General features: G+C 40.6%; 1 long non-coding RNA gene across 4 annotated transcripts in view; it reads left to right on the top strand.

The window, feature by feature from the left end:
- Nucleotides 1-21,762, top strand: part of LOC110147031 (uncharacterized) — a 34,002-nt gene extending 12,240 nt beyond the window's left edge. For all 4 annotated transcript variants that reach the window (XR_011486420.1, XR_011486419.1, XR_011486418.1 and 1 more), the window contains exons 2-4: nucleotides 5,185-5,309; nucleotides 5,941-6,019; nucleotides 7,410-21,762. This is a non-coding gene — a long non-coding RNA (uncharacterized lncRNA). The remainder of the gene's footprint in view (nucleotides 1-5,184; nucleotides 5,310-5,940; nucleotides 6,020-7,409) is intronic.
- Nucleotides 21,763-22,174: the final 412 nt, after the last annotated feature.

The raw sequence follows: 22,174 nt of genomic DNA on the forward strand, positions 1-22,174 counted from the left end.
GGGCTTCGAGCATAACCTTACTAGCATATGAATGGGCACACTGTTTGGTAGTTTGGACCTTCTTTGGGGTTGGAATGAAAACTGACCTTTTCTAGTCCTGTGGCCTTTGTTGAGTGTTCCAAATTTGCTGGCATATTGAGTACAGTGCTTTAATAGCATCATCTTTTAGGATTTTGAATAGCCGAAGTGGAATTCTCTCACCTCCTCAACCTTTTTCGTACTAATGCTTCCTAAAGCCCACTTAACTTCACCATCCAGGATGTCTGGCTTTAGGTAAGTGATCACCGTTGTGGTTATCTGGTGTGGTTTCACACTGAATAATTCTCACAAACACACAGGATTATGAGAGAGCACAGGGAGAGCTCATGGAGAAGCAACTCCCCAAGAAAACTCTGAGTGCATATTTATTGATAACTTATCTTGTAATCTTTAACTAAGAGCAGTAAATCAAGACAGAGGCCAGAACTCTGGGATTAAGGAGGATTCCTTCTGGGGGGTCCAGAGGTAATCACGTAAAGAAAGGTCTTTGACGGCAAAGGGTTTGTTCTGCGTACAGAACAGCATCTGACTAATGCTGGCATGTCAGCCAGAACGTCTAACTTAAGGGGTGGGAGTGAGCTAGCAAGGAAGAGGGAATGAGTAAGATTAAATTCTAGGAGACATTTTTGAGAAAGCAGTAAAACATGGTTTCTGCAATCTGGGTCATTAAGACCTTTTTTGTATAGTTCTTCTGTGTATTCTTGCCACCTCTTCTTAATCTCCTCTGCTTCTGGTAGATCATTACTATTTCTGTCCTTTATTGTGCCCATCCTTGCGTGAAATTTTCCCTTGATATCTCCAGGTTTTTTGAAGAGATCTCTAGTTTTTCCCATTTTATGGTTTTCGTCTGTTCCTTTGCATCGTTCATCTAAAAAGGATTTATTATCTCTCCTTGGTATTCTCTGGAATTCTGCATTCATTTGGGTATAGTCTTCCCTTTCTCCCTTGCCTTTCACTTCTGTTCTTTTCTCAGCTATTTGTAAGGCCTATTCAGACAACCATTGTGCCTTCTTACATTTCTTTTTCTTGGGGATGGTTCTGCTCACCGCCTCCTATATAAAGTTACAAACCTGCATCTATAGTTCTTCAGGCACTCTGTCTACCAGACCTAATATCTTGAGTCTATTTGTCACTGTATAATCATAAAGGGTTTGATTTAGGTCATACCTGAATGGTCTAGTGGTTTTTCCTACTTTTTTCCATTTAACCCTGAAATTTTAAAAAAGGAGCTCATAAAAAATAAATAAAAAAGGAGCTCATAATCTGAGCCACAGTCAGCTCCATATTTTCATCAAATACATTTTTTACCCCTTTCTCTCTTCTCCTTCTGATAACCCTATAATGAAAATGTTAGAATGCTTCATAGTATCCCAGAGGTTCCTTAAATTGTTGCTGTTATTGTTTTTTCCACCAAATAGCATGACCTGCAGGATCTTTGTTCCTCAACAAGAAATCCAACCCAGGACCACTGCAATGAAAGCAATGATTCTTGAACTGTCCTTATTTTTTTAATTTGTTTTTCCTTTCTCTCTTTCTGATTGAGTAATTTCTTTTATTCTATCTTCCAGATCAGTTGTGCTTTCTCCTATGTCACCTGCTGCTGCTGCTGCTGAGTCGCTTCAGTCGTGTCCGACTCTGTGCAACCCCATAGATGGCAGCCCACCATGCTCCTCTGTCCCTGGGATTCTCCAGGCAAGAATACTGGAGTGGGTTGCCATTTCCTTATCCAGTGCATGCTAAGTCGCTTCAGTTATGTCTGACTCTGTGCAACCCTATGGACAGCAGCCCACCAGGCTCCTCTGTCCACAGTATTCTCCAGCCTAGAATACTGGAGTGGGTTGCCATTTCCTTCTCTACCTATGTCACCTAGTGCACTGTTAATAATTTCTAGTCTTTTTTTCACTTCAGTTACTGTATTCTTCACTTTTGACTGGTTCCTTTTTAGGTTTATGTTGGTTGTTACATTTTTACTATGTTCTTTCATTCTTTTCCCAAGTTCAGTTAGCAGTATTTGTTGTTTAGTCACTAAGTCATATCCAAGTCTTTTTCAACCCCATGGACTGCGACTGCCTCCTGCCAGACTTCTCTTTCTGTGGGGTTTCCCAGGCAAAAATACTGGAGTGGGTTGCCACTTACTTATTTATTTTTAGTTTTGTTGCTTTACAGTTTTGTGTTGGTTTCTGCCATACAACACTGCAAACAGTCCTAGTTATGTGTGTATGTATATCCCTATCTCTTGCCTCCTGAGTCTCCCTCCCCTTCCCCCATCCTGCCCCTCTAGATCATCACAGAGCACTAGGCAGGTCTCCCTGTATTATTTAGCAACTTCCCACTGACTGTTTTGGGCTTCCCTTGTGGCTCAGCTGGTAAAGAATCCACCTACAAAGTGGGAGACCTGGGTTGATCCCTGGGTTGGGAAGATCCCCTGGAGAAGGGAAAGGCTACCCACTCCAGTATTCTGGCCTAGAGAATTCCATGGACTGTGTAATCCATGGGGTCACAAAGAGTCAGACATGACTGAATTACTTTCACTAACTATTTTACTCATGATACTGTATATATGGCAGTGCTACTTTCTCAATTTGTCCCACCCTCATGTTCCCCTACTGTGTCCACAAGTTCATTTTCTACTAAGTTCATAAGTAGCATTTTTATAGATTCCATATATGATACTTGCTTTCCCTTTCTGACTTACTTCACTGTCTATAAGATCCTCTAGGTTTCATTTACCTCACTACACAACTGACTCAGATTCATTCCTATTTATGGCTGAGTAATATTTCATTGTATAAATGTCTTAGTACCACAGTTTCTTTATCCATTCATCTGTCAGTGGACATTTAGGTTATTTCCATGTCCTGTCTGATAGGGGCTAATTGTTAAAATGGCTCATTGTGTTTACCTCACAAACAAAGAATAAAATCACAGTGACCCTTGAGACCCTTGAGGTTCTTCTGTCCATGAGATTTCCCAAGCAAGAATACTGTAGTGGGTTGCCATTTCCTTCTCCAGGGGATATTCTCGATCCAGGGATTGAACCCATGTCTCCTGCATTGGTGGGTGGATTCTTACTACTACCGAGCAATCTTGAAAGCCCTAGAATTCTTTTGCTTTACAATTTTGTGTCGGTGTCTGTCATATAATTGTATGAAAGATTCATGACTTTATACATCCGTGTGTGTGTGTCACACACACACACATATGTATTTATCACTTCCCTCCTGAATCTCTGTCCTCTCCCCCTGCCCCACCCCATAGGTCATCAAAGAGCACCAGGCTGGCCCCCCTGTTTTTTAGCAACTTCCCACTATTTTATACCTGATAGTGTATAATATCAGTGCCGCTTTCTGATTACATCCCACCCTCACCTTCCCCTGCAATGTCCAAAGTTTCTTCTATGCCAGGTTCATCAGTATCATTTTTCTAGATTCCATATATATGCACTAACATGTGATACTTGTTTTTCCTACTTGCTTCACTCTATATAAGACCATCTAGATTCATCCACTACAACTGACTCAAATTCATTCCTATTTGTGGCCAGATAAAATTCACTATATAAACATACCATAATTGCTTTATCCATTCACCTGTCAGTGAATATCTAGATTGTTTCCATATCCTGGCTCTTGTAAATATTGCTGCAATGAACATTGGGGTACGTGTGTAATTTAGTAGTGAGATTGCTGGGCCATATGGTAGGTTTATTCCTAATTTTTTAAGAAATCTCCATACTGTTATCCGTATCTCTAAAACAAAAAGTATAATGAAATCAGTATCCATTATGTCTTTTCTCAGGTTGTCCTTGTTGGGAAGATGTGCTGGTGACAGAAGGGCTAGAGTCAGAACCCTGTGTGAGCTGCTTTTTCTCCTGTGCACCGTGGCTATCAGTGCCAAGTCAGTGGCAGCAGGAGCCAGGTCTGGTTCCAAGATGCTGGAAGAAAAAGCCCTGAGTATTGAGTCTGAGTTAGATCTGTTCCCTCCATGTGTGCACTCACTCTCCTCCCAACAATGGTACCTTTGCCTTAGAGGGAGCAACTCTGCAACAGGAGGGTTTTTGTGGGCCAGACACACACTGAGACTGTCTAGGAAGTCAGTCAGGTTACAGACAGCTCCTGATCCGCCACCTCCACAAGTGCCAGCACTGGCCTAAGTGACCTTATTCAGATGCAGTGCTGGGTTGACATCTGCTGCATACCTTCAAGTTTGCACTCTTGCTTGGCAACAACACAAAAACCAGAACAGTCCCCCTCCTTTTGTACCTTACTCTGTGGATCTTTTTATAGCCTTGGTTTTGGACATCATTCTGACCGTCTCCAGTTTATTTTCAGTGAGAGGGGCTCCATATAGATGTATTTTTGATATGTTCCTGAGGGGGAGGTGAGCTCAAGGTCCTACTTCACCAACTTTCCTCTCAGTATGAGATTTCATGAGTGTGCAGGGATATTTTGGAATTTTGAATGACTCTCAGGCAGTGATTGTGGAAATTATGATCATCTCTGGATGCCCATGCCTTCTTTCTTTTCTCCTCGATCTTCTTTCTAAGGACCCTTTATGCCATCCTGAGGGAGAGATAGAGGCAGACAGGATAGTGTCTGGGTGTTTGAGAGATTGTTCTCAGGTAAGAAGATAGGATAGCCCTATACAAAGTGACCTACTGCAAGCGCCATATGGAAAAATTTCCTTCTGGGCGACCTCTGTCCAAAGCTTCTTAAAGAAATAAAGCCAGTATGAGTCCCTCTTAAATTTCCACCCAGTGTGGAATCTCTCATATTGATGAGGAATTACTCTGAATGATCTTAGTATTTCAGTAATTATCTTTTGATATTGTCTCTTGATTGCTACTGCAGAGTTTTTTATTTTGACTGTTCTGACATGGTAAGGAGTGAGTAAATATTTCTCAGTGAACTTATTTATCTATCAGCTTGCACAAGTGTGTGTAATTTGCTTAGGATTGTGTTACTGGTTCCATATCAATCATGAGTGAGTGTGGCTGGAAAGGAGAAGACCTAAGACTTGTGTCCTCTGACAGATGATGACAGACCTTGAATCCCTCTGTTGATATTGACACTCCCTTCCTCATTCTCCACTGTACATGGTTGGAGATCTTACTTTACTGAAACTACTTTGTGTGTGATGGTTTAGGACTCAGTGACCTTCGCTGATGTGGCTGTGTACTTCACCCAGGAAGAGTGGACTTTACTGAACCCCTTTCAGAGAAAGCTATATAGAAATGTGATGCTGGAAAACTAAGAACCTGACCATAGCAGGTAAGGCTGCCATCATTCCAGTACACTCTTAGGGAACGGACATATATGTGCTGTCCTTTCTATGTTCCAAGATGGGTGATGCCAATCTGAACACAATGGAAGCTAGCAGACACTCGTATCTAAGGGATGAGTTTTACTCCAGTATACTTTCTGTAACAATGTGCTCTGAGAACGAACAACATTATCATGACTCTTGTTTGAAATATGCATTCTCAAGAGTTCACCTTTGGCATAATGAATGAAACTTTGGAATTTGGGCCCAGTTATTTCTGTTTTAACAAGCAATGGACATTATTCTCTCGGACACTGTCATTTGGCAACCACTAGTTTAGCGGCTTCTCCATGAGACCAAACATCTCCTTTACATTTACTTCATTTCCTATTTTAGTAGCATTCTCAGTGCTTTGTAAATGTTCATATAGGTCTGAACATGTTTTCATGGGCCAGAGATACTATCTCTTTTTAGACACAGAAAGAGGGGCTATTTGCTTTTTTTTTTTTTTTTTTTTCTGTTTAAAAAATAGTACCACATTCATTCTAGTGACTTGATTAGATACACGACCTGATTCATGGGCAGGTTTGTCATGTTTGGAAGGTACTTTTTCATTAATGTATCTTTCCTTATGAACAGGATATCAGGCATTCAAACCAATCTAATATCTTGGTTGGAAAAGAAGAGTTGAAGACTGTGGAGAGACAGATCCTCCAAGGTGAGAGATTATCATACAGAACTTCCCAGGTCAATTAAATTTTAGTATGTTTTGAGTTTATAAGAAGGAAACTTAGTGAGATGTTTTCCTTCAGAAGGCTGAGGACATTGGTTTCTAATGCTCTGTAACTTCCTCAACATCTTATACGTACGTACTTTTCATTTTATCAGAGTTTCCTATGATCTCATAAAATAGCCTTTTGTTTCTTTATTTGTTATATCTTTTTTTTTTCTTTTGGCTATCTTGGTCTTCATTGTTGTTGTTGCTGTGTGCAGGCTTTCTCTAGTTGCAGCGATCAGGGGCTCCTCTACTTTTGGTGCGCAGGCTTCTCATTGGGTAGTTTCTCTTATTGCAGAGAGTGATCTCTAGGGCCTCAGACTCACCAGTTGTGTCACTCAGGCTCTACAGTGCAGGCTCATTAGTTGTGGCACACAGGCTTGGCTGTTCCAGAGCACATGCATTTTTAGTTTCAGGACCAGGGATCTCACATGTGACCTCTGCATTGTAGACGAGTTCTTAACCACTGGACCACCAGGGAAGTCCCTTAGTTTTATCATGTTGATGTATACTTTTTGTCCAGAACTTTCCCTAATAATATTCTCTTTTCCTCATTTTCACTTTTCCATAAGACTCATCTTTTAAATCAAGTACTGAATTTTGACTACATATATATATTCTTCATTTTTGTCATAATCAAGCTCCTCTTTTCTGTCTTGCCTTTTTAAAAGGTATGTTTAGTTTGGAAATTTATTCACATGAGCCTTATTGTTTTTAACCGCTTTAACATCCACTTCTTTTTGCAGTCTTAAATTTATTATTCTCCTTTACTTTAGAATGGGAAATGCAAATCCAATGGCTTGGAAATTCAGCAGGATATTTTGTGGGAAAAAACATCAAATAGGGTACAAATGGTATAATCAGTAAGTTCATAAGAAATATTTCTTATTTTACTTTCAGTTAACATTGGGATTTCATTACAAGATGAACACTAGTGGTAGATATTTGAGTGGCATTTACCCCAAAGATAGCAGTGTCTGTCAACAAATTTTGATTATGTTCAATTTGGGGATATCCTAACCCGAGGTTCAAAATAGTTGAATCAGAATTCCTCAAGAAATCATTCCCACGTATATAATTAGACATTGAATTTTGAGAACAACTCAATGAAATTGCAATGAATTGTTTTACCATTAGAGTATGGCATTTCATTGTGTCAGAAGGATTTCATCATTTAACTTTAAAGAAATCAACAGAGCAGGAACTGTATGAATGTGATGAAGATGTTAAAAATCATCATCTTCATTGTAATCATATTTCTGTTTGGAGATGGGTAGGATCAGTTAATGAGTATGAGAAAGCTTTAAATCATCATCCATTGGTTTTTCCACAGACATGAAGTCACAGTGGACAGGAACTGTATGACTGTGAGCGAAACGAGAAAGACCTCAGTGACCACTTTTACCTTAGGACACACAGGAGCACTGAAAATAGAAGGAATTTTTATGAAGATAATCAGTATGGAAAGAGCTTCCATACTCTACACAATAAACCCTTTACTGGGGAAAAATCCTCCCATGTTTAATCAGTGTGGAAAGGCTGTCAGGCTGACTCCAGATATTACACATATGAGAACACACACTGGAGAGAAACCTTTTAAGTGTGACACATGTGAAAAAGCTTTTAAGTTGTTCTCATTGCTTCATGCTCACCGTCGATTTCACACTGGAATGTGGGAAGGACTTTGCTGTATCCTCAAACCTCACTGGACATATGAAAACTCACTAGAAAGCAACCCTATAAATGTAAAGAATGTGGGAGAGACTTCCATCGATCCTCAGACCTCACTGGACGTCTGAAAACTCACACTGGAGAGAAACCCTATGAATGTGAGGAATGTGGGAAAGCTTTTGGGTCATCGTCATACCTTCATGTTCACAGTCAAATTCACACTGGAATAAAAGCTTACAAATGTCAAGAATGTGGGAAAACTTTTACTTTCCCCTCTCGCCTTATTGAACGTATGAAAACGCACACTGGAGAGAAGCCTTTTAAGTGTGACGCATGTGGGAAAGTCTTTGCATCTTCTCGTAATCTTCTTAGACATTTACAATCTCATACAAGGCAGAAGACTGCGCATTTAGTGCCAGATGTGGGAAAGCCTTCACTTGTTCTTCACTAATTACTCAACATATGAGAACATACACTAGAGAGAAGCCTTGTAAGTGTAATGCATATGGGAAAGCCTTTGGTTTTCCAGTAATCTTCGACATTTACAATCCCATACTGGGCAGAAGACTGCTAAATGTGACAGATGTCGGAAAACTTTCACTCAAGTGTCAGTTCTTACTCAACATATGAGAACACACACTGGAGAGAAACCTTTTAAGTGTGACACATGTGGAAAAGCCTTTAGGTTGTTTTCATACCTTCATGTTCACTGTCGATTTCACACTGGAATAAAACCTTACAAATGTAAGGAATGTTGGAAAGATTTCTCTGTATCCTCACACCTCACTGGACATATGAAAACTAATACTTGAAAGCAACCCTATAAATGTAAAGAATGTGGGAAAGACTTCCATCAATCCTCAGACCTCATTGAACATATGAAAACTCACACTGGAGAGAAACCCTATGAATGTAAGGAATGTGGGAAAGCCTTTGGAGTGTCCTCACACCTGCATGTTCAGAGTTGAATTCACTCTGGAATAAAACCTTACAAATGTCAGGAATGTGGGAAAACCTTCACTCTCCCTTCACACCTTATTGAACATATGAACACTTATGTTGGAGAGTGACCCTATAAATGTAAGGAATGTGGGGAAGCTTTTGGATCATCATCACACGTTTATGTTCACAGTCAAATTCACACTGGAATAAAACCTTACATGTCAAGAATGTGGGAAAACCTTCACTTGCCCCTCTCGCCTTATTATACATTTGAAAATGCACACTGGAGAGAAGCCTTTTAAGTGTGACACATGTGGGAAAGGCTTTGTGTCTTCTCGTAATCTTTTTAGACATTTACGATCTCATACTGGGCAGAAGACTGCTAAATGTGACAGATGTGGGAAAGTCTTCACGCAAGTCTCAGTTCTTACTAGACATATGAAAATACACATGGGAGAGAAGATTTTTAAGTTTGACACATGTGGAAAAACCTTCACTCTATCCTCATACCTTACTCAACATATGAAAACACACACTGGAGAGAAGATTTATAAGTGTGACATGTGGGAAGGTCTTCACTCAATGCTCATAGCTTGCTAAACATATGAAAAAAACACACTGGAGAGAAGCTTTTTAAGTGTGACACATGTGGAAAGGCCTTCACTGAATGCTCAGGCCTTACTCGACATATGACAACACACATGGGAGAGAAGCCTTTTAAGTGTGACAAATGTGGGAAGGCCTTTGCTGATTCCTCATGTCTTACTAAACATTTTAGAATGCACACTGGAGAGAAGCCTTTTGGGTAATGTACATGGGAAAACATTTACCACTTCTTTGCCTGTTACTGCACACAAGCGAAGTCACACTGGAGAGAAACCATATTTGTGTAAGGAACGTGGGTAAGCATTTTTTGCTCCTCGGTGCTTACTTCTTTCTATAGACAATGACATTGGAAAAGAAGCCACTGAAATGTGACAAATGTGGGAAAGCTCTTGCTGATTCCTCCTATCATACTTAGCATTTTATTTTTAATATTTGACTGCATCTGCAGCAGATGAGACCTTAGTTCTCTGACCAAGGATCAAACCCATGCCCTCTGCATTGGAAGGCAGAGTCTTGACACTGGACAACCAGGGAGGTCCCATACTAAACATTTTTGAACTCAACATAGAAGAGAATACTTTTGAGTGTAATAAATTTCGGACAAGACTCACCAATTTTTCACTCTTTATCATCCACACTGGATAGAAACCCCATAAACTTCAGAATTTGGAAATCAATTTTATCATTCTTATCTCAAAGGTAATGGAAAAAGTAAGGGGAATAGTTGAGGATTGCCTTCTGCCTGTATCGATCATGTCTTGTCTCTAGAGCAAAGCTCAGAGTTGTTGATCACAGAACATATTTAGACACATACACAATTCAGTCCATGGTGACACCTGGGTCACCAGGTCCCTTTCAGTGTGGGGAATGTAGGTCTGTTCCCTGGGTGGGAAACAAGCATCTCACATGCTGTGGTGCAAATAAGCTATCACCTTCGTTCTCATCACCTCTGCGGAGCCCAGGGTAGCTCTCACAGTGACAGGTAAGCCGATCTCTTTTTCTCATCGACATGGGGGCCACTTACTCTACTATGCGTACCTACTCTGGAAAAACCAAGGACCCTCAGGTCTCTTATAGGGGTTGACAGTTTAGTATCTATGCCGTAAATAACTGAGCCTCTACCTTACACCCTTCAAGATACCCTATTTTCTCATTCTTTTCTCATACTCCCAAAATGCCCCACTCCTATTCTTGGGAGAGACCTCTCAAAATTCAAAGCCTCTATTACTATCCCAAACCCACCCTCTGATCTTAAACTGGCTACTGGTCCTCAACCCCACCTCCCCCTCCTCCTCCCAGTTGACATCTATCCATAAACCCCATAGTTTGGGATACAACTTCTCACCATGCTCCCAACTCATATCCATCTTAAAGACCCCTCTAAATTTCCCCCAATCAACCACAATACCCCATCTCCTAAAAATATCAACAAGGGTTTAAGCCTATTGTCACTAAACTCCTATGTCATGGCCTCTTGCGCCCAACCCACTCTCCCTATAACACCCCTATCTTACCCCTGAAAAAGCCAAATGACTCCTATCGCCTGGTCCAGGACCTGAGACTTATCAGTGTGGCTGTTGTCCCCATATACCCAGTAGTTCCAAATCCCTATGCTCTTCTCTTTCATTTCCTCCTCCAATACCCACTTCACTGTTCTAGACATCACAAATGCCTTCTTTACCATCCCTTTACACCCAGACTCTCAAGACCTCTTTGCCTTTATCTGGACCGATCCAGACCATCACTGCTCCCAACAGCTGATATGGACAGTCCTCCCACAAGGCTTTCATGATAGTCCTTATTTCTTTGGCCAAGCTCCAGCATCAGCCTCTCTTGATCTTACTCTGTGAGTACTGTCCTCCAGTATGTGGATGATCTCCTTTGTAGTCCTTCACTTACACACTCTCAACAACTACTATACAACTCCTCAATTTTTAGCCAGTCAGGGCTACTTAGTATCTCCCACCAAGGTTCAGTTCTCTCTTCCTAGAGTCACCTATCTTGGAGTCCTTTTATCATTAACTAAAAGATATATTAACTACTGATAGAAAGTTCCTTATATCCACCCTACCATTCCCTTTATCAAAAACAGATCTTGTCCTGCTTGGGGTTAGCTGGATATCTATGCCTCTGGATTTCTAATTTTGCCCTCATATATCAAGCCACCCTAGGGGGTCTTCCATAAACCTTAGAGCTAAAATCAAATATTCGTTCAGGCTTTAACACCCTTGAGCAAGTCATTCTCAGCCCCAGCACTAACACTTCCTGACCTTTCTCACCCCTTTACACTATTGAGATAGACAAAATTGCACTAGGAGTTTTGGGACAAAATCAGGGCCCCTCCATCACCCCTGTCACTTATCTATCAAAGCAATTAGATACCACAATTCAAGGATGGCCAGCCTGCCTATGTGCTCTGGCAGCAGCAGCACTCCTTGCTCAGGAAAATAAGAAAATTACTTTTGAACCACCCACTGTCATTCATTAACCACATGACTTTAAGGACTTACTCTCTCACAAATCCATGACCCTTCTGTCTGCTTCACATGTTCAACTAATTAATGTTACCCTTCTTGAATCTCCCCACTTCTCCCTTGAACACTGTCGTACTCTCAACCTTGCCACTCTTATCCCTAATTCTTCTGTGCCCCCCATCCACACTTGCAAAGAGGCAAAAAAAAAAAAGCCCCATTTCTCCCACATTTCCTCAATCCCTTTAAATAACCCTGACTTTACTTGGTATATTGATGGCAGCTTATCTACAAAATCAGAAGGAAAAATGTACCTGAATATGCAGTTGTCTCTGGCACTGAAATTATTGAATCCCAAGCTCTCCCCTCAGGAACATCTTACCAAAGACAGAACTTACTGCACTGACTAGAACACTTACCCTGGCAGCTAACAAGAGAGCAAACATACACTGACTCTAAATGTACTTTCCACATCATACACTCATGATGCTATCTGGAAAGAATGAGGGCTCCTATCTACTAAAGGTTCTCCCATAACTAACACCCTGCTTATACTCCAGCTTTTAAAGGCAGCTAACATGTCAACTGAAGTAGGCATCATACATTGCCGAGGTGACCAGGCAGCCTCAGACTGCATTTCACAGGGCAACAGTGCTACAGACAGGGAAGCAAAACAAACCTCACTCCTATCACTGGCTCAACAATTCATAGTAATCCCCAACATAAAGCCACTTTACCTCCCTGAAGAAAAAAAACGTGATTATTATAAGAGGGAGCCCATCCACAAAGAGATTGGTTACAAAAACAGGGCCACTATGTCCTTCCCCAATTTCAGTCCACACAGATTCTTACAAACATTCATCAGGCCCTACACTTAGGCACTAAACCTCTTTATCATCTCTTAAGACTTCTTATCACCTAACCTTCTCACTCCTAAAACAAATCAGTCACTCTTGCATTATCTGCTCTTCAGTCTCACCGCAGGGAGCCGTAAGGCCTATTCCCTCATTCCCAACAGGAGGATATGTCCCAGGAGACGGCTGGAAAATTGACTTCACTCACAACCTCTTTAAATTACTACCAAATCCTTTTTGAAGACCTCACTGAGAACCTGGAAGAAATAACTACTAGCCTTATCACTGTCCCAAACCAGCTAGATTCTCTGGCAGCCATGGTCCTCCAAAACAGAAGAAGGTTAGACCTCACAGCAGAAAAAAGAGGCCTATGTCTATTTTTGGAGGAAGCTTGCTGCTACTATGCCAACAAATCAGGCATTGTAAAGGAAGCAGGAAGAAATCTGACAAACAGGGCCCCCAGAATATGTCAACACCTCAGTAATTCATGGGAAAACTGGCTAAGCAATTGGAATTGGATACCCTGGGTCCTAACTTCTAGGCCCTCTCCTTCTTAGTCTTATTCTAACTTTTGACCCATGTTTAATAAATCTTTTTCAAAATTTCTTCAGGACCACTTATAAGCCTTCACCAACCAAATTATCCATTAGCTACTTGTAACTCATTCAAATTATCAAAAATTTCAACCCCACACAAATCCCCTTGACTCACATTCTAGCCTTTTATTCTCTTACCCCCACGACACCCCTGTCCCACAGGAAGCAGTTATGGAAGATTGACCTTCAGCCCTTATCCCAAATCAGAAAGGCTGGAATGATAGGGCCTCCATGGGGGCTCATGGTTGAAATGGCTCATTATGTTGACCTCACAAACAATAAAACCACAGTGACCCTTGAGACTGAACAAATTACCCAGATGACATTGTGTTTGCCCACTGGCACCCACCTTCTTAAGGCTACAAGACCACCAGATTCCAGACCTCTGGCTATGTGACCACAGGACTTAGCTATAGGCTAAAATTTAACCATCCCTTTAGTGAATTTTTCATTGGTGAGGCATAAGAAACACTCCATCAGAACGGAAGGACACTGGTTCTCCTTAAGGGCCAGTCTCCCTCTCATTTCCCTCTAATAAGTTTTGTTTTCTTGTCTGACTGCCTGGCTCACTCTCTTTTTCTCTATACTCATCTTATACCATCTTAATAAATGATAGCTTTATTATTTTTTCTTCTTATGAAAATAATTTTGATACATAATTCTCCTGAAGTACAGTATAGAGTTGTGGTTTAGACAATGGGACCTTGAGCCAGGCTTTCTAGAATGGAATTTTGGTCTATCTGTCTGACCTTGACAAAGTTATTTAACCTCTTTAGTTGCAGACATCTCAACAATAGGAGTAATAAACTGTAAAGTGTGAAATTGATGAGTGAATTAAATGTTTCTGAAAAGAGAAGGTTAAAGCTACAATTTAGTGAATTTATGGGGTCACATCTAATTTCAAGTGTAATGATGGTATTTAGTGCAAGCATTTGAATTCAACAGGAATTTATGGGTGCATAATTCACAGAATGCTTTATACACTCCAAACCAATGACAGTCATAATATGCTGTGTTTCCAGTTTATAGGACATGGATCCAGGAATCAAGGGTTGATAACAGAAGTGAACCCTTGTAAGGTCACTCCCAGGAGCCATATGAGGAATTTGTGCTTCAGATCTCCACATATCTGGCCCCTGTAGGTTTGAAAGCCTTGACACCTAAAACGACAATACTTCCAAAGACACGAAAAATGTCCCACTGAACTTCAGTCAATGCTACTGCATGACATTTCAGGTTCTTCATGCTAAGAACAGGAATCATCCTCCAGGCAAGGGTAACTGACCCTGGTGATCAGTGTCATTGTGTCACCATGGCAATGAGCACTGGTTCCCCGATGTGCTCAGTCAGTGGCTGGGAGCAGGAGCAACCTCAGGGCAAGCACAGTGGTGGATACAGGTGGTGGTCAGTTATGCTCCCATGGCAAGAGATCCAAGTGATGTGATCTTGTGTGAGGCAGCTTCCTTAGCTGAGCACAGTACTTAAAGAGAAGGCCCGGGGCTGCTGTTTGACTGCACCTGGAAAAATAAGCCTTTAATTCTGAAGGGAGAAGTGGGCGAAAGCCCAGGATTGGCTACAGTCCATACCATAAGCTATTTGGAGTGCAGTTTACAACATGGACTGTGTCCCCTGGGTGCTTGCCTGTGATGCATGGGTGTCAGGAGTTGGGAAGGACTTTCCTATGGATGTGAGAGCCAATCCAAGAACTGAAGCATCATGTATAAGACTCAGCCGCGCATAATCTACTTACTACCACTGCTACCATAAAACGGAACACCAGACCAACCCATGCCACTCTGAAATCAAAGTTCTCAGTGGGGTATTTCACAGACACAGAAAACCAAACCTTAATAAGGTTAAACTAACATTTTTTTCTTCCTTTTAACTCCAAAAACTTTGTCAGAGTAACACCACTGGGAAAGTAAACAGATCCACACATGGAATTGTTCTAGATAGTTATGTAATATAACCTTTTGTTAAAATAATTTTCCTAACTAGACTTATACTCTTCTTGGCACTTATCTGAAAGTCTAGTTTTACCATGTATTTACATGTTATTTTATTTTCTGCCAATAGAATGTATGTTCTATGAAACTCAGTGTGGGGCTGCCGGGGCTGGCAGGTGGCCCAGACCTGGGTTTCGGTTTCCCCTGAAATGGTGGGATTCCCCGCCCCCATCAGGTAACCTGGAGCCAGCCAATCAACATGCACCTAGCAAGAAAAAGGAAAACTATCAGGGGAAAGCTGAAAAGCCCGTGAACGCCCAAGTTTGAAAAAAGCCTGCGAAGGTTTGGGCCAATAAGATTACTTTGCAAACATGTAACCAATCCGCTTAAGCCAGCTACCAACTGCTTATGCACACCTTATAAATTGGGTAACAGCTTGGGCTCAGCACTCTCTGACCCCGTACCACTGCGTTGGACGTGTGGCGGGAGCCCTGACTCGAGTCAGCAATAAACTTCCCTTTTTTTGTGTGAATTGCATTTGTCTTGGAAGCCTTCTCTCTTCCCGCTCAGGGATTCGGACATCGGGCATAACATTTGGGGGCTCGTCCAGGATCCCTTGACCGGGGAAAGAGAACACTTCCAGGACAGAGGGGAAGGATACATATAGCACCGGTGCTCAGGCAGGACAAGAAGTCCAGTGTAAATCTGAGGCCCTGCTGAGAAGCAGGAAGGTATCTGGCACAGGAGAAAGCTTTCTATAAAGGGGGAACGAATTGGACGTTCCAGCCGGCGCAAGACCGAGGCCATCAAGCGTGCTGGAAGGCTGCCGGCTCTGCGGGAAGGGGAGTTCCTCTCCTGATACCGAGTCTGGTGAACAGTGGAAGCCATTCGGTAAGATAAACCTGCTACCTGGAGGCAAGAGAATTCAGGGGGCCTGAAAACCCAGTGCTATGTTAACGGCCGACGTTTGTCTGTCTGTGTGTTTGCCTTCGGCTCTCTGTGTTTGTGTATGTCGGCATGGTCTCTGGTCCTCCTCCTTTTGAAATCTTTGAAGACATCTGAAGTTTTGTGTCTATAGAAGGTTTTCTGAGAGACTGTATTCTTGTATTTAAGGGAATGTCTGATGAGGACTGCCAGGTTTATATGTGTGTTTTAACTCTGTTCTGTGTTGTGATTTGTGACGGCCATTTTGCTTTGTCTGGCCACCATTTAGACCTGCCGCCATTTTGTTAGAACTTGATTTTCTTTTCCTGTGCCGTGAGACCACGGCTCTCAGGAACACTTATCTAGACCATCTCTAACTCCTGAGACTGAGAGAAAAAGGAAAAAACCTTTTAAAGTGTTATTTATTTCAACGTTTTTATAAACTAGTAAATTTTATATTGTAATATCTAATTCATGACCAAACTTAGAAAATGAAGCTAGATCTTGCACTGTGTCTGTCTAAATATGTTTTGGTATGTCTTTGTCTCTGGAAAATATTTTTTAGGTTAATTTGTAAATGAGCTCTATTTAATTGGCTTTAAAAAAGGGGTAAGTGCTTACAAATCAAATAATTCTAAATTAAACAATAAATTCCAGGTTTAGGTGAACTGGGAAATATTCAGTATTAAATACCTGATTTTAATGTTTGTTTGTTGACCTATCTAATATAGACATGTCTTAGAGTAATTAACATCAAGTGAAATGTTTTCATTGTGCCTAGGTTTAATATAAGTTAAATATTATGCCTGTTACAGGTTTGTCGACCAAGGAAATTACCTCGAGTAAAAAACTTCTTAAAAAATGTAAATGAGGTATAAGTTTGTATATAAACTCTATTAAGAATAATTATTCTTTAAGAATATCTGTTTAAAATAGTCTCTCCAGATTGGTGTAACTTGAATTTCTAAGGGTTGTGCTAAACTAAGTATTGAAAGTCTATTAAATAATTAGGTCATTTCCAAATGAAATAAGATTTTGAAACATTTACTACTAAACACTGATTTCCTTTTACAGAAAAACTAAAGAGATTTGGGACTATAAATGAATAATGTTTGATGCCATCCTAAAATGTTTTAAGAAAGCAAGGGTTTTAGAAATTATCACTGGTATTTATGCTCACCAATCTATAAAATGCTAATATAAAAGTTAGCTCTTGGTTGCTAAAGGAAAGCAAGAAGTGTGCTTTCAGTAAAAAAAAAAAAAAAGTGTAAAAAAAATACTAAAAAGAGTTATGGATGATCAGGATTTTCAAAAATTGGATTACAATTAGTTAGATAAATGGATTTTGTTAGGAATGACACGGTCATAAGAAAACTGGTTAGAGCCAATTAGGTCCAAGATGGCGGAGCTGACTCTCACTAGACCTTGAGCCTTGGTATTTATGCCCATTGTGACATATCAACAAGCTAAATGATACACCCACCAACATTGACTAAACCTGACCAAATGTTCTAAATGCTTTTAATTGATCTTTTCAATAAAACTTCCTAAATCGAATTCTTTTGAAGTTCCTTTGACATCTAGCTAACTTTGGGGTGTTTCAGAGGGCCCCTGAAACATCCCAAAGAGAGGTATTAAACTATTTGGTTGGTTAAATTACATAAAAAAGATTATCAAATGAGTAATAAATCCGCTCATGTTATAATGTGTGAAAAATTACTAATACAGATATCCTAGAAATTATATGGAGTTCTTAACATTTTGATATGTCTTGGTATTCTAATGAAAAACCTGATGACTTCACAAAAGTTAACAAAGGACTGAATGAACCAGCAAATATGCTTATAACTTTTATGGTTTCTATCTGAGAAATTACAGGCTTAAATTGTATGTTTTCCGGGAGTAGAGAAAACCTTCCTCTTAAACTAATTATAAAATAAGTTGGTAAAATTACACGTTATAAACAAAACAATTATATTTTCTCTCTGTCTGACTCCCCCAGAAATTTGAAACTGTTAAGTTTCCAGTAAGTTATCAAATGAGCTAAGAAGGTTATCTCACTAACAGGTACAAAAATCTCAAGGAATTTTTGAGACCTTAAAAAGATAAGAGTTCACCTAGATTTGTTAGGCAAAATCTGTGATAAGCCTTTGGTGTGAGTTTCCCAGCCCTGTTTTATATTAAACGTTCAGTCTGAGATCCAATAAGTGTTTCAGCAAAATAAAAATTCTATGATCAATTATGGTTATATAAATCATCAGACCAAAATTAGTGAAAACAGACCTATTTTGCAAGCAAACTAGCCTTAATTTGGTTGTATTTGATAAAAATGAGGGTAACTTTAGGGAGAAAAAGATATTTTTAAAAAATGTTAAATCCCAGTTTGTTAATGGAGGTCTGCATGTAGTAAGACTCATTTCTCAGATAGTTCTTTGCTGTTATGTGATATTAATGTGAAAGTTTGTTTCTGAAGCTTATCTCAGTAATCTATCTTTGGATGAAGATCAGATGCCTCATGACCCGCAACCAGGACTGGAAAAAGACCTAATTTAAGAGACTGTCTCCAACCTGGATGGAAGGACTTTTTATCAGGAGAAACTACACTACACCAGGATGAGAAGACAGTGACATCAGAGGCAGACAGCTTGTCCAAGATGCTAGACCTGATTCGTATGATCATTTATAATGTTTTCTTGACTTCTTAGACCTTTGCATATAAATCAAATGCTTTTCTATCATAGGCCTGATTCTATGCTAGTTTAAAAAACCAATCCAATTGTTGGGTTTGTGGCCAATTACCTGTATCTAGTTCTGGGTTACCTTGGTAAATTTCTCTACTACAAGACTCTAACTGGTTGGCCCTGAGGAAATTTACTTTAAAAAAAAAAAAAAAAAATATATATATATATATATATATATATATATATATAGTCATATTCAGGTCACTGTGATACTACCAGATGGGATCCCCTCACTGGGCCAATTAATAATGCCTACTCTGACTCTGGCTATAAATTTGAGCCTTTTTCTATTCCTTAAGCTCAATCGGAACAACAAGAAAAGTTTTAGCAAAAGAAAAAGAAATCTCCCACAATTATGAGATAGATTTATATAGATAACACCAGGCTATGGTAATTTGGGTTTAAAGTCTCCTCTGTGTTGAAAACAATTATATCATCCTAAGGATAATCAGTCTAGTAACACTAGAAAACTGAGCTGTGTTCCTTATAGATGGTGGTGCCAATGTATAATTTCCCTGAAAGATAAAGATTCGTACAGAGTAGACTAAGTCAGACGACCTGGGATATACTGGGCTACATCTAATGGAAGCTCTTAAGTCTTACTTGTGACTTTACTAGCACTGCTGGCTATGTTCTTTGTATTTCACCTGTTTTACAAAATTGCTATTTATTACAGTGCCAAATATGTGACTGAGGCCTCTGTAAAATAATATATAGCTCCCTATGAGATTGATGATGATGGCATTGTAACTCTAGATGTGAGAAAAAGCAACAAGAGGGAATGTTTTCCTGGACCAAGAGGCTAGTAAGACAGGTGGTCCAGAGAATTTTGGATACTGTTTTATGGCCTAGTTCCAGTAACAGCACATTGAGTGGCCTGTCAACAAAATTTTTGCCAAACCTGAGAATGGACATTCTCAGCACCATGGGATAAAATGGTCATGAAATGCCCCCCCCCTCAAAGTCGTGGTCAAGTTTGTGAGCAGAAAGGGGCTCTGCCAACTGAAGATTGACACTTGCCATCTACATCTACGGAGATTATATCATGGCCACTGCAACTGCTGACTTTCAACGGCCCTGAAAGAAGTTCAGGGCGAAGATCAAGAATGAGGCATTCCATGCTCTGGGAAAAACTGGCAAAATAGACTTTCAGATAGTTAGATCTTTTCAAGAGATTTTATGAGTCCCAATTCTTGCATCTTCTCATACCTAGAGAAACACTGACATCATTAATGGTGCCATCTGCTTTGGCTATTAAAAAAATTTTACAATTAAAAGTCAAAATAGAGTACTCAGCTATGGTTCAGACATCCTGAAAAATAAAATGATGTTACTATGGGTGTAATTTCAGATTAGACATTGTATTGCTAAACACTTGAGTTTTCTGAGTCATGTGAGGCTTAGATGCCACCATTCTCAAAACAATGTCTGCTAAAAGCTAGTAACTTATACCTTACTTTTTATAAAACTAGGTAACTGGCCGCCTGGCTAAAAGTCTCCCCAAAGTGCCAGTTCCAGACTGGGTTTCAGGCCTATTCTTCTAAAAGGAAAGAGATTTATTTTGTCTATTAAAATTCCAGTTATCCCTCCTCCAGCTACTACTAACTGGGTATGTTACAACAAAATGGCAGACCAAGGGATTGAGATTTTAATCATACAAGGCTCAGATCTAGGACTTGGAACTCAGGGAAGGTCAAAGAGGCTGAATAAAGCCTATATTTTACAGTACAGCAGATCTGTACTCCAGAGTCGCCACCCCACAGAGTCCTGCTCAGTTTTAATTTAGAGAACAGGGCAACTATGACTGTGATAACTTTCTGTCAAAATGGGGCATAGGACTGCCTCAGCTTGGAGAAGAGACCCTGAATTGGAAGTATTCCTGAGTTCCAAGGGGTGGATTCAAACAATTGCTAATCAGAGAAGGGAAGAAATACAAAAACAGAGGGGAAACAATCAAATGGTGGTAAAGCCTTGAGACGGGTCCTGGTTCCTACTCAAAGAAATATGCATAACAATGTCTTTTGAGTTCTTCTACAGAACTGGAGCCCCCACCCAGGTGGAAGATGGTAACTTTAGACTAAACACAAGATTCCTAGAACACAGCTCTGTTGCTTGACCATCAGCCAATCACCCCAAATGTTGCCTCCTGTTTCTGGGGACCAGTGATGACCATCCTGTTAGGTCTCCTGTTTGGCCCCTGTCTATTTTATCTCTGAGAGGTGCCAACAGTTTCAAACTAAGTTGCTGTTATTACAAGAGTAAAAGCTGGTTTCAGATATAAAACACCCCAACTTAGGTCAGGTATAGAGAGACTTCTGCTCTGCTAGGCAGGCCTACGCCCAGGCACAGCAGGAAGAAGTTACAGAAGAAAGAGACCTCCGCCCCCAAATCCCAAAAAGCATCTTGAGTATGAAGTCTCTCAAGGGGGAGTTGTTAGGAAAAACACACTGCCTGTCCGCCCACCTAATGTTACTCAGATCTCAATATTCGACTGTCCCCACAGATGATATAAAAGACCCATGATCGGGCCTTCCATAGAAACAAAAACAGGGGGGAATGTGGGGCTGCCGGGGCTGGCAGGCGGCCCAGACCTGGGTTTCGGTTTCCCCTGAAATGGTGGGATTCCCCGCCCCCATCAGGTAACCTGGAGCCAGCCAATCAACATGCGCCTAGCAAGAAAAAGGGAACCTATCGGGGGAAAGCTGAAAAGCCCGTGAACGCCCAAGTTTGAAAAAAGCCTGCGAAGGTTTGAGCCAATAAGATTACTTTGCAAACATGTAACCAATCCGCTTAAGCCAGCTACCAACTGCTTATGCACACCTTATAAATTGGGTGACAGCTTGGGCTCAGCACTCTCTGACCCCGTACCACTGCGTTGGACGTGCGTCGGGAGCCCTGACTCGAGTCAGCAATAAACTTCCCTTTTTTGTGTGAATTGCATTGTCTTGGAAGCCTTCTCTCTTCCCGCTCAGGGATTCGGACATCGTGCATAACACTCAGGACTTTATTGTCTTCCAAATCATTGACCAGTAACTAGAAGTGAAAAATTGCTGTGAGCCGTGTGCTATGCCAGGATTCTTGACCTCCAGAGGAGAGGATTTTGATCCGGGGCCAGAGATAGGCTTGACCACTTGGAGATTTTGTGTAACAGAATCTTATTAAAGTGTAAGAGAAATAGAAAGCTTCTGACATAGACATCAGAAAGTGGCAAAAAGAATGTCCCCTTGCTAGTTTTTTGCAAGGTGGTTTATGTCTTTTAGCAAGCAGTTAATCAGGTAAGAGAGACACCTCAAGGCTGAGGGAGTTTCACAAGGCCCCTCTCCCACAACATGCGTTTTTGAGATAGG

Source organism: Odocoileus virginianus, chromosome 3 (genome assembly GCF_023699985.2).
Source record: "Odocoileus virginianus isolate 20LAN1187 ecotype Illinois chromosome 3, Ovbor_1.2, whole genome shotgun sequence".
Lineage (NCBI taxonomy): Eukaryota > Metazoa > Chordata > Mammalia > Artiodactyla > Cervidae > Odocoileus > Odocoileus virginianus.